At 44.2% G+C, this 14,054-nt stretch overlaps 1 long non-coding RNA gene across 1 annotated transcript; it reads right to left on the bottom strand.

The window, feature by feature from the left end:
• Nucleotides 1-1,510: 1,510 nt before the first annotated feature.
• LOC141152750 (uncharacterized) lies at nucleotides 1,511-6,565 on the bottom strand. Its single transcript, XR_012247143.1, has 3 exons — nucleotides 6,409-6,565; nucleotides 4,566-4,679; nucleotides 1,511-2,601 (listed from the first exon to the last, which is right to left on the bottom strand). It is a non-coding gene; the product is annotated as an uncharacterized lncRNA (long non-coding RNA).
• Nucleotides 6,566-14,054: the final 7,489 nt, after the last annotated feature.

The following is a 14,054-nucleotide window of genomic DNA, read 5'->3' as shown; positions in this document are numbered from 1 at the left end:
CCACTTCTGTTCTTCTGTGGTCTCCCATCTAACACTCCAGAACTCATCAATCCACCTTCGTCTATCCTCAGTCATCACTTTCTCGCCATTTCCCAGAGAATTTGGCTTAAAAGATTAACAATAGTATACAAGACCTTCTACTACCTGACTCCTACTTACATCTGGGATGAAACTGAATGGGAGGAGACACAGATTAGATATTAAAAAATACTTTTTGACAGTTAGGGTGATCAATGAGTGGAACAGGCTGCCACGAGAGGTGGTGAGTTCCCCTTCAATGGACATCTTCAAACAGAGGCTGGACAGATATCTGTCTGAGATGGTTTAGTGAATCCTGCTTTGAGCAGGGGGTTGGACCAGATGACCCAGGAGGCCCCTTCCAACTCTACCATTCTATGATTCTATGATTCTATGATTCTATGATCTCTGACCTAATCTTTGGATACTTCCCTAAACATAATATCTAGACCTCCTTCTTTACTCTCTACTGTCTTCTATCTTACAATTGTCTCCAATATTTCTCCTGAAGAACCTTCATACTGTAGAAGTTTCCACATCAGTACATCAGATTGTCTACCACGATTGAATCTTTTAAACGCAACGTAAAAAACCTATCTGTTCAGAAAGACCTTCAACCTTCAACAACCCTGCTGCCACCTCATTACCACCTGAGCTGTTTCAACCCCCTGACCAGCTGTTTCCTTTTCTATGTTTTGTAAATTGTAAGCCCGGGAGGGCTTGGTCCTTTTTCCTTCTGTACCATGACAGAAAATGTTTTTATACCACATGACTTTCCCAGACTTTGACTTCACACAATAAACATGTTCATGTAAGGATTCAACTTTTATTTCCTCCCAACAAACAGAATTCAGTTCAGCGATGAGAAACGTTTAGGCCTGGTCTTCACATAAGTCAGGTTATAAGGGAGGTTAAAAAAAATGTCTGACGGGGGTCATTATGACACCAGTTTCCTGCTAGAACGGTATAGCTAAGCTAAATGATAGAACCAACAGGGCATGTGGACACCATCGATTGGGGTCCTGCTTTGTGACCCTATCCCAGAGTTAGAGTTAGTGGAGAGCTCCGAAATCTCAGTGACACCTGCTGTGATGGGCCCAGCCTACTTTAATTTCAGAAGGTGGTGGCATGATGAGACAACTCCTTTAGAGTGGTTGTCTCATAATCTCCTGGCTCCATTTCTGGCAGGGGCGGTGAACTCATTATAAACAGTTTTGACTGGTGGCTTTGAACAGCTAATGGCTCAAATTGTGTGCTCTTTGATACTGTAACCAGAGGCAGTTTTGCCTCTTCAGCATCGGAGGAGTGCGAGGGGCCTGAAATTGGACAGACCCAGAGATCTATGGCCATCTTCAGCTTAAAAGCTGTATAGCTAACAACTCCTAAGCGTACTCTTCTTGCCTGGGAATCTGGCCATCTCTTATAGACTGAAGAGATGACTACAGGTAACCTGAGCAAAGAGTAGTAAACTATAGAATTAAAAATCCCACCATTCTTGAGAGGAAAAACAATTTTTATTCAGAAATAAATTGCTTGTTTAAACAAGCACTTTACAATTTTACCCATTTAATAAGATGAGAACACCAGAAATGAGCGAGTCAATTCGCAGGGCTCCGGGCCATTGGCCAGGTCAGTAGACTATGGCCTATGTCATCATTGTGGCGTGAAGTGCAGATGCTAATGACATGCTAATGAAAAGCTGCATCAGGGATCCCAGAAAGTAAAAGATTTGCAAGCTTCCTGTCTTGTAGCCAGGACTACTGACCTAGCCCATGGATCGGAGTCCTGCGAATCTGTCCACCCATCTCTAGAGGCAACAACGTTAAGTAATAATAATTTCTATAAATTCTTCAATAGATTTTTGCCTTAGGTTTTCATGTTTAATTTTTTCAGATTTTAGCACTTTGTAGACCGCGTCTGGGTGTCCGCCTCCAGTAGGTGTATACACCCAAAAATTATGCAAATTATGCACTCTACGGTTCTGTCGGTGCATACTACCAAATCCCGTTTTGCAGGGGGTCCGGATGTAAGCCCCGATGGAGCCATTTGAACGGGTGCCTGAATGCAGTGTGAAAGCACCTTTAACGGGCGGTCCCAGAATTTACTGCAATTATTGTAAATTAATGTTCTATAATGAGCATGTCAACAACTTTATTTGTACAAATGAATGCAGAGTAACCAGATGTTTTCTTAAAATTACAATTTGTTTATTTCATACATATATCGATATGGTCTGTATATTCTTTTCTAAACATTTTTGCAATTTTCTAGATACGAAGGAAACTACAGTGCTGTCTGTTTTTTTCGTGGAACATAAAAAAATATTTTTAGTGATACAATTTTTCAGTTCTTATGAATTTAAAACTTTTTTTAAAAAATGTTCAAAATAAGCTTATTTCTTTTTCTTCCCCAAAAATCCTCCTACTCCATATTGTCCTCCATATTGTCCTCCATATTGTCCTCCATATTGTCCACTAGATTGTCCACTTGATTGTCCACACCTGCCGTTTGAACATCCGCTGTTTGATTGTCCACATGCACTTCCTCCGCATGAAAATACATTTCGGAAGAAATTGAAAAATTCTTGTGGAAAAAAGAAAAAGTAAAATTAAAGCAGAGAAAAATTGAATCTATCTATTTCAATCCAGAAACTCTAACATGAAAGATTAGTATAGTCCTCTGCTTGTGTATGCATGCGGCAGATTGCGAAATGGAGAAAACCCTCCAATCCAGCTCTAATCCATTTTCCAAACAAACAGAAAATAATAAAAAGGTCATGAAAAATGAAGTACTTACAGTCCTTGAACTCCATTTTTAAGCTCCTGATTTTTTTTTTTTACTCGACTTGTTTCCAAGCCACTTATAAAGCAAGCCTCAGACTGATTTACCTGACTCAATATGTGCACTTAGGAACACCTGAGAGCAATTAACCCTCCTCATTAGGCTCACAGTAAACCTGTCTATAATATACAGTACAGACCAAAAGTTTGGACACACCAAGTGCTAAGCATCTCTGGGAACTCCTTCAAGATTGTTGGAAGACCGTTTCCGGTGACTACCTCTTGAAGCTCATCAAGAGAATGCCAAGAGTGTGCAAAGCTGTCATCAAAGCAAAAGGTGGCTACTGTGAAGAACCTAGAATATAAGACATATTTTCAGTTGTTTCACACTTTTTTGTTAAGTATATAATTCCACATGTGGTAATTCATAGTTTTGATGCCTTCAGTGTGAATGTACAATTTTTAGTCATGAAAATACAGAAAAATCTATAAATGAGGAAGTGTGTCCAAACTTTTGGTCTGTACTGTATAATTCATTAGGGTAGATGTCAAACATAATTATATATATGTACTCTGCCAACCAGACTCTGTTCTATGCTGATAAGAGGAAAACAAAATGGAAGAGTTTTTGGCCTAACATTTATCCAAGGGTCATTAAAGGCTTTGCATTGACTTAAAGGGTAATCACTAGAGATTACTGAAACTGTTGAATTGACATAACATTTTGCAAACAATTTGAATTCTTCTGAATGCAATTTTTTTGGGGATCTGCTTCCTGCAATTTCAGCAAAATGGCAACTGGCATTTTGCAGTTTTGCTGTGGGTTGAAAAAGTGGTGAGAAAAAAAACCTCCCTGCTCACATGTCTCACTGCCATAGGCCCTGACCAATCCTCTGCAAAGCTCTATCTACCCTCCATAGTATGCGTTGCCTGCAATGGCTTATTCTGGAGTCTTCACAGTAGGGCTCTGATGTCACCACATGTGTCACTTTTGGCCTAGTCAAAGCTTTCGACAAAGTACACCATGACATCTGAACTTCTTAATGTGAGGAGCCCAAAGAAGATGAAGATGCGGGAAGAGGATCTCATGCATTGTGCCAAAGGAGAGAAGAGCCAGGGTGAGCTTCACAGAGGACTGCATTGGGCACTGGTGATCAGCAAGATAAGTATTGATTTTACATTTTTAGTCACCCTCGATTTACTATGTTTTTGGGTCTAAAGGAACCCTAGAGCTTACTTGGGATGATTCGATTCACATAGATTTACTTTGATGTAAAATCAAATTTGCTGGCCAAATTTGAGCGAACTGCTAAATTTTAATCAGTAGATTCACTTATCACTAGTAGTTACCTCTCCTAAGTGGGAATTACAAGATAGGTTATTTCATTCTGCAGCAGAGCTGATTTGCTTAGTGCTGTAGAGCAACTGATACCACCATATCAAAAGACTCACTAGAGGAGCATCCCAGCAGAGTCTCATCTAATAGAGCTTTGGCTGGTGCCCCTCTTCTTTCATTCTCTGTGGGACTTCTGGAAATAGCTCTGTGATCTGAGGAGCATTGTTCTTGGGATTGCTGGAAGTCCCACAGTTGGATATCAGCTATATCAGTGATATCTTTTAAAGGTTGGAGTTACCCTTTAATATATATTTTTTCAACATTGAGAGTACAATTATCTAACCCTAATACTCTGAACTATAAAAAATATAAGAAAATAGAAATCACATTTGCAAAGTATGAAAGGATTCAAGTAGAAGGTGAGCACTTACTATTAATGCATCGTAGACCACATCCACTGCTACAACAACTCTCGGTGCTTCTGCATTCAGAATCTCCCCTGCATGGAGTTAGACTACGACAGCTACTCACAACGTTAGGGCATTCTACAACAGAAAGAAAAATGTTATATTCTGTGGTTGCACATCGATTTGTGCATGTGTTTGCATCTTTGTTGGTGAGATGTAAAAGGTATAAAGCGTTGTTCTTTATCAATACATGCCATACTTGCCATCTCTACTGGGAATGTCCAGAAGGTTCGAGATCTCCTGCACCTCCCAAAAGAGTCATTAAATCTCCTGTGCCCCACCAATAACTTCGGAAAATCAGCAATTCTCGAAAGGCTTTTTGTGCTTCAACATCTTGTTGAGATGGAATCAAGATGTGGAGGGAGTAGACAATTATGGGGTGTGACTGCTAAAGGGGGGCATGACTACAACCCATAACTTCCTGATGACTGCCTCCAAAATATGTCAAATATGATGTATGCTTTTCACGCAATCAGATGTTTATGTTGACTTTTTTGAAAATACATTTTGGACTTTCTAGGTGTGAGCACTCAAAATTCTGACACCTGGAACCAAGATTTGAGTCTATAGTGATTAATATTGTTGAATGTTCGATAGATTTTAAAAAAGCATCTTGTTACAGCCTACATACTGGGACCTATTTCTCTAGGTGGACATATCATGCTCTGGTCAACCTCTACAACTATCTACTGCCTTGGTAATACTTACATCTCTTACCACCTTCAGGGCAACTTTGACCTAGTTTCTGGGAACCCAATGGTTCCAAAGAACGGTGAAACTCTGACAAACTCTTTGTCCATGCCAAGCAATTTACTGCCCATGATCATCTGATATGATATCATTATTGACCACTATTTGTCATGGCATTGGAAGCAGATGATGGAACCATGGAGATGGAAGCCTGGTCACTTTGGATAAATTCCATCAATATTTCAAGGTTATTATAAATTATATAATTCTTCAAATGGCGAATATTCAAGTGGAATCTGTCAATGGGTTTATTCTATCCTATAAGAGCAACAAAAGCCATGCTAGATAATTTACAGTATTTTATGAAAAGTACTGCAAGGAATAAAAAAGGAAATTACTCAAAAATGGAATAAAGGTCTCTGGCACTAGTTGCGTCTACATTTTTACAGGCTCGTAAGTGATTGGACAAATCACCTCAAGTGAAAAACATCAGTATTTGGTGATGCCCATGAGTTATAGACTTAAAGAAGTGACCCAAACTCATTAAAATGTTTTTGGCAAAAATCTGGTGTAGAACACTTTGATAATTTATAAAAAATTTTGTGCAACCCATTTAATATGACTAATACATATTTAGTGCTATAAAATATTTAATAAAAAAAACCCTTGAGTTCATATCTTTATGAAATAATGAAAATCAGAACTAGCGTCAAGCTTGTTCATGAGTTGCGTTCTACTGTTGCGCTTCTGCCCCTCTCACAGCACATTGACCATTGTGACGTGGCTTTTCGAGAAAAATGTAGGTCTTTTTTCTGTTTTTTAAAGCATAGGTTATACAATTATATTCATAGAATATTGAAATAATGCAGACTGTACTATTTATTAGATCCAATTAACTATACAAAAAAATAAATAAATTACATAATAAAGTAGAGCAAAATATAAGGGCATCATCTGAATATATCCTAGAAATGGCATCTTCATATATAATACCTAATTCTACACACTACAAATACATATTCCTGCCGGGTCTGTACAGATTAGCAGCAGATAAAATACTTGCTATTAATTTACAGACAGATCTGTGAAGCAATATCTGCTCTCTCTCGAGTCTTACGTGATCTGTAAAATCCCGATGACGGGGATATTAGTGCAACAGCCAAGGAAAACAGCAGCAGGTAACCCATTGACGGCATCTTGTGACTTTGCTGTATTGGAACCAACGTGCAGCTTTTATACCATTCTTTATGGGAGAAACAAGGGTGTTGTCCATTGAAGAAGCTATAGCTTTCTACTTTTCTCATGTGCCTCCCTTGATTATTGCTTAATAACAGGAATCTGTCTAATAACATAGTAGAGATGTAATGGGAGCAGTTTTGGACTGTGTTAATGAAGTTCACATAAATTATGTAGCCACTGTTTTGATAGAAAAGCTTTACTGAATCGGCTGTTGCCAAGTAATAGTAAATCCTGACAACTTTGGGTAAACAAGTCATTGATGCCCTACTTTTAGCAAGTAGACTAGTATTTAGTGCTCTTCACTACCATTGGGTCATATTTTACCATTGGTCTTTGGCATGGAGGTCTTAAGAATGGTAGCTGGCCATGACGTTAGATAAAAGCCTAGCGATTTAGTTGGGAATAGTCAATGATCAATACTGATGACTTATGCCAGAGAGTACGAATATCGGGCACACAGAATTTCGACGCATTTGAATCTTTGGTTCCATAAGTAAAACTTCCACCAGAGGTCTTTTTCCCAAAGGAATAAACATGCAAGCTTAGCCAAAGCCAAGCATGCATGTTTATGATGTAGTCTGGTGAAATTGTTGTTGGACAAATGAGCACGTGGTCGATAACCATTGTGGTTATTTATGGACAGCATTACAATTCCTGTAGAAGTCAAAGATTATGATTATCTTAAGAGGAAAAAAATTAGTTTTTTCATCATATGATAGCAAAGAATTTCGGTAACATAAAGATTCTAATGGATTTATCCAAAGTTTTTCTGGAGTGTTTCAAGGAGATATATATGGCCAGGGTCTAACTCATGCTACCCGCGTTTTTTTCAGGATGGATCACCGGACAGGTTCCCTTTAAGTCACAACACTCTGACATTATTGGGTAGGCGAATAAGATGGGTGAAAGGTATTGTGGCATATTTACTGGATAACATAGGTTTCTGGCATTTCCAGCATTGGTGATAAATAGGCAGACAACATTGAGCACAGGCGTCATATTGGCAATTCTTAGGGTGCCAACCCCTGTAACCAAGAAGGAAAGTTTAGAGTACTGTAGCGATAGATTGCTTGAGAGGTGCCTTATTATTAGGTTACTTTATTCCTCCTATATGAATGCATAGCTGAGACATATAAGCTATATAAAGAATTCCTACTTTTGACTCAACTGTTGCTCTATACTTGATATATTTTGCACCCGTGGTCACCTATCCAATAATCTCACCTTGTTATGGTTTAAGGGTTAATTAGGATTTTTTTGCTAGGATCCACTGTGGTTACAATTTTGAATGTAGTGTTTTTCCTATTTTAGTCTTCAAAAGTGCCAAGGGGCTGACAGAGGAGGAACTCTCCCTCTGTCTAACTCCTCACCTGTTGTGATCACTGGCTGTGTATTACAGTCGGCTCCTTCTGCGGATGGCATGAGCACAACTCCTAAGACGCAATGTATATTGTATGCCTGATGGCAGTCAAGTGCGTACAAAATACCTTTAAAACAATCAATTTATTCAAATTGTATTAAAAAGACACCAATAAATCTCTAGTGTAAACAGACAAAAAGCAGTCCGTAATATTAGGGCCAACTGGGAATGCCCATGAAAGTCAACCACCAACCATCAGATAATGTTGTCTCTTATATTCAGACTGATACACATATCAATACAAAAGGATATTTGACATGAACTCGACCAATAACTATAGGTATATGATGTTATGTTCAAAAGACTGAGTAAAAATATAGGTAGTAGAATATATAGAAAACCCAGGATCACCACCTTAGAAGTGACCTTAGGAGATGCACCTACTAGCCCTGCCTGGCAGCGGGGGTTGGCACCTTAGATAACGAGGTTTTGGCGGCCCCGCTCCACAGTGGCTATCCCTCACTTTCCCTCACTATCCCCAATGAAGCAGTATAACTTCAAAAGCCTGGAGCAGACAAAGTCCAATTAGCTAGATAGAGGGATGTCCCAGATGTGCTCAATCGGATTCAGGTCTGGGGAAAGGGCGGCCAGTCCATAGCTTTAATGCCTTACATATAGTAACATAGTTTGTAAAGCCGAATAAAGACTTGCATCCATCAAGTTCAACCTGTTAGTTCTGTAATTGCTAAAGTTGATCCAGAGGAAGGCAAAAACCCCAAATGATTTAGCCAATCTTCACCTGAGGAAAAATTCCCTCCCGACTCTGAAACCAGCAGTCAGAATAAATCCCTGTATCAACCTACTATTTTATTTTATTTTTAAGTATATGCTGAAATCTGCCTGGTATCTAGAAATGCATCCAGTCCCCGCTTGAACTGGTGTAGTGAATCCGACATTACCGTCTCCTCACTCAGTGAATTCCATATTCTCACTGCTCTTACCGTAAAGAACCCCTTCCTATGCTGGTGCTGAAACCTTTTCTCTTCCAGTCTTAGTGAATGCCCTCTTGTTACCGTAATATCCCTCCTTTTGAAGAAATCCCGGGCAAGATCTCTATACTGTCCCCTAACATATTTGTACACATTTATTATATCCCCCCTCAACCTTCTCTTTTCCAGGCTGAATAGTCCTAGTTTTGCCAACCTCTCTGGGTATTGCAGTCCCTCCATTCCCTTTATTAATTATGTTGCCCTCCTTTGTACCTTTTCAAGCTCGTTTATATCCTTTCTATATATTGGGGCCCATAACTGAGCACAGTATTCCAAGTGTGGTCTGACCAGTGCTTTGTACAGTGGAAGAACAATGTTCTCATCCTTTGCAGCTATACCTCTTCTGATACATCCCATTACCCTGTTTGCCCTTACAGCAGCCGCCTGACTTTGGGCACTCCAATTTAGTTTGCTATCAATCAAGATGCCCAAGTCCTTCTCCATCTCTGAATTCCCCAATGATTTCCCATTCAGTGAGTACTGGTGACTTCCATTTTTCCTTCCCATATGTATGTGACGCGCCCCTGGGCCTGTGTCGCGCTGCGCTGCGCATGCGGGAGCTTACCCGGAGCCGGATCTGTGGAGGGTTGTAGTCTCGTGGCGGTGACCCGGTCCGTGCCCAGGGAGTCAAACTAGACGGCAGTCCATTAGTAGTAAATGGTTGATGACTACGCCACCCGTTGAGTGCAGCCAGGGGGCTGCTGCTGCAGGGCAGACCGCTGAGGACGATGGTGGGATTGTGCAGCGTGATAGTATAACCCCCAACGGGAGGGGTATGGCCTCAGGGCAGCCGACGTGGATGATGGGGGTAGCAGGAACCACTCAGAGACGGTACGGTGTAGTTCAGGGTCTTTACTGGTAACAACAAAAGACCCTCCCGGAGTACTTGCTAGCGGATGGGGCCTGGTCAGTCCTTGAGCAGATGGGATCTCCCCTGGCCAGGCGTAGTTGTAGGCCTCCCAAACTGACTGTACTCTTCTGGCTACCTTGCTAGGAGCTGATGTAAGTAGCCCACGTCCCTGAGTGTACCGTGTGGTGCTCACCCGTATGGCCGGTGACTCGGGGCCTTCTAATGGCTTCCGCTCCACGATGGCAGTGCTGGTCCCACGCGTGTGACCGTGCCTTCGGGCTTCTGGGCCAGAGGACCTGAAATCCCCTGCCTGACGGATTCTGCTGCTGGGCAGGAATTAGTCCCCACAGCCTCGGACTCCGGGTCCGGTAAAAAGTCTTCTTAGTCAGGGCGAACTCTGCAGCTGCCAGCCCCTGACTCCTTGTAACTGCTGTTTCTTCCTATGCTGTCTCTACTTCTTCTCTTCTTCTACTCACTCACCCTGCCTCAGCCCCAGGTTTATATAGGGGAAGTTCTTCCCCTCCCAAGACTGGGCAGGAGGTGTGGCATGCACAGGATCCCTGACTAAAGGACCTCCCACCTGCTCTCAGACATAACATTACGTTACTGTGGCAACCAGACCCCTGGGGTGTCACATTCCCCCCTAGTAAAATTTAGTACTCCGGGACTAAACACATTTAGAAAACATAACAAGGCAAAACATTAATAATACAATAAGAAAACACATAAAGATGGTTACGGCGTGTCCGCAACCGGGTGCAGTCTCTGAAGAAAGCAAGGTGTCCATTTCACCAACACAGGGAGACGTAACCAGGTAGGGGTCTGTTCTACCCCGAGTCCTTGACAGTCTTTAGTCCATCCTGGGTTACGCTCCAACTATATACAAGGATTCCCGGTAAATCCACCAAGGATTCCTAAAAACAACTAGAAATACAAAATTACACACAAGCAACTATAGACAGGTAAACATTATAAAATAGCTTAAACATTAGATCCTCCAACGTGCGGGTAACTGGCCTCTAGTGGCCCTAGTGGACCTACGGAGCTGACTGTCTGGCCCTGAACTACAGGGTGTAGGAGCTGTCAAGGGTAAACTGGGCAGCTGTCTACCGGCTCTTTGTCTCACTAGGGGTACGGCAGGCTCACTATAAGCAGAGGGTTGATTCTCCTGTTCTACTTGTGTGGAGTCTTCTGCCTCCTGGACCGGCTGTTCTTCCAGCTCTACCCGTTGCTCCGTAGGTTCTTGGGATGATGGTTGGAGGAAGGTGAGTACGGGTACCACAACTGCACCATTGACTTGAGTCCAAGACCGAGGGAAGTCCCCGAGCACGGTACTAACCATATCTTCCCTTTCTCCCACGGGTCGATGGTCTTCTTGTTCCTCTTCAGGGTTCCTCAGTTGTTCGGGACACTTCTTCAGGTGGTCCCGGGATACAATGGCTGTGGTTTCCCCTCCGTCTTTACTGATGGTACAGACCTTCGGGTTCTCGTGGCTTGAGGGCAGTACGGTGTACGGGTCCTTCTCCCACTGGTCATCCAACTTGTGGAGCCGTCTTTTCCTCTTCAAGACCTGCTCTCCGGGTACCAGGGGAACAGCGGGAGCATACTGGTTGTAAGTCTTCTCTTGTCTTTCCCTAGCCTGACAGAGACTTCGCTCCACGCTCTCCTGTACTCTCCGGTACTGCTGCTGCCTCTCTGTGTCCCAGTCTGTTTCTGGTGAAGTGTCCTCAGGTGTCAGGACTCCCATTTCCAGGTCAACAGGTAACTTACCAGGTCTCGCCCTCATTAGGTAAGCCGGGGTACAGTTGGTGGAACCTACCGGGATGTGGTTGTATAGGTCCACCAGATCGGGCAACTTCTCAGGCCACAGACTGCGTTCTTCCAGGGGCAATGTTTTTAGAAGATCCATTACCACCTGGTTCATTTTTTCACAAAGTCCATTAGTTTGCGGATGGTAGGGTGTCGTCCTTATCTTCCGGCAGCCATACAGATTGCAGAATTCCTGGAAGACCTCCGCTTCAAAGGCAGGTCCCTGGTCCGTCAGCACTTGGTCCGGGTACCCGTGTGGACGGCAGAAGTGCTGCTGGAAGGCCCTAGCTGCTGTTTGAGCCGTTAAGTCCTTGACGGGGACGACAACCAAGAACCGGGAGTAATGATCCACGATGGTTAACGCGTAGACGTAGCCACTTCTGCTTGGGGTCAGTTTTACATGATCCAAGGCTACCAGTTCCAACGGTTGCCGGGTGACGATGGACTGCAGGGGAGTCTTCTGGCTGGCCCGGTCCTTCCTTCTCAGATTGCACGGGCCACAGTCTCTGCACCACTTCTCGATGGTTCCCCTCATGCCTACCCAGTGGAACCGCTCGCGCAGCAGGAACTCCAGCTTTTTCCACCCGAAGTGTCCAGCTCCGTCGTGGTATGCCTCCATCACCATGGCTGCGTCTCTTCGGGGCACCACTACTTGCCAGAGTAGTTCATGCGTCCGGGAGTTGACCATTCTGCGGCACAACTTCCCCTTGTAAAGGAATAGTCGACTCTTCTCCGCCCATAGTTGTTTGGCTTCCTCCGGAGCGTCTGGTTCAAGGCGAGCCTCCGGCCGAGTCAGCATCTCCTTCACCAGTCGGACGGCAGGGTCGCTGTCTTGCGTTTCCGCCCAGTTGTAGTGGGGTAAGGGGTTCAACGTAGCAGCCTGCTTACCCCTTACCCGGTGGGAATACTGGATAGTCCCATGACGGTGGAACGCAGGGAGTTCAACTTCTTCCAGTCCCTCCGGATCTTCTCCTTCGTCCGGCAGGTTGGGCATCCTGGACAGGGCGTCCGCGTTAGTATTGGAGCGTCCTGCCCGGTATTTGATTGTGAACTCGTAGTTGGACAGACGGGCCATCCACCTCTGCTCCAGGGCACCGAGTCTTGCCGTGTCCAGGTGTGTCAACGGGTTGTTATCCGTGTATACGGTGAACCGGGAAGAAGCGAGGTAATGCCTAAAGCGCTCGGTGACTGCCCATACCACGGCCAGGAACTCTAGCTTAAATGAGCTGTAATTTTCGGGGTTCCTTTCGGTGGGTCGCAGTTTTCGGCTGGCATAGGAGATTACTCGTTCTCTCCCCTGCTGAATCTGGGACAGTACGGCTCCTAGCCCGATGTTACTGGCGTCGGTGTAGAGGATGAAGGGCTGGCTATAGTCCGGGTACGCCAAGATTTCATCCCCCGTGAGGGCCATCTTCAGCTGGCGGAAGGACTCTTCTTCTAGCTTTTCCCATTTGAAGGGCGGCTTCTGGTTCTTGGCCTTCCGGGACTGGCCTATCAGGAGGTCCTGCATAGGTGCTGCCTTTTTGGTGAAACCGGGAATAAACCTTCGGTAGTAGCCTACCAACCCTAGGAACTGCCGCACTTCTTTTACGCTGGAGGGGCTTGGCCATCCCTTAATTGCGGTGATCTTATCGGGGTCGGGAGCCACTCCGTCAGCGCTCACCACGTGTCCCAGGTATTGCACCTTTGGTTTCAGGAGGTGACACTTGGAGGGTTTCACCTTTAGGCCGTAACTCGCCAGAGCTTCGAACACCTCCGCCAGGTGTTTCAGGTGGTCCTCATAAGTTTTGGAGTATACGATGACATCGTCCAGGTACAACAGGACCGTCTCGAAGTTTCTGTGGCCCAGACAGCACTCCATTAATCGTTGGAAGGTTCCTGGGGCGTTGCAGAGTCCGAACGGCATGCAGGTGAACTCGCTAAGTCCCATCGGGGTGGTGAATGCGGTCTTCTCCCGGTCCGCCTCTGCTACAGGAACCTGCCAGTACCCGCTAGTGAGATCCAACGTAGAGAAGAAGTTAGCAGATCTTAAAGCAGCCAATGACTCCTCTATCCTTGGTAAGGGGTACGCATCCTTGTGTGTGATACGGTTGATTTTCCGGTAATCTACACACATCCTCATGGTGTTGTCTTTCTTTTTGACTAAAACTAGTGGGGCTGCCCAGGGGCTACAGCTATCCCGGATTACCCCAGCCTCCTTCATGTCTCTAAGCATCCCCTTGGCGTGTTGGTAATGTGCAGGGGGTACGGGTCGATACCTCTCTTTTATGGGAGGATGATCTCCCGTGGGGATGCGGTGTTCTACCCCCTTGACTCGCCCGAAGTCTAACGGGTGTTTACTAAACACTCTCTCATACTCTTGAACCACCCGATAGACTCCTTGTTTCTGATGTGAGGGAGTGGAGTCAGTACCCAGATGTAGTTGCTGACACCAGTCCTCCATGTCTTTCTTAGAG

This window comes from Phyllobates terribilis, unplaced genomic scaffold (assembly GCF_046119375.1).
Source record: "Phyllobates terribilis strain yellow unplaced genomic scaffold, ASM4611937v1 Scaffold_6__1_contigs__length_29720123, whole genome shotgun sequence".
NCBI lineage: Eukaryota > Metazoa > Chordata > Amphibia > Anura > Dendrobatidae > Phyllobates > Phyllobates terribilis.
This window is presented reverse-complemented; position numbering and strand designations above follow the sequence as displayed.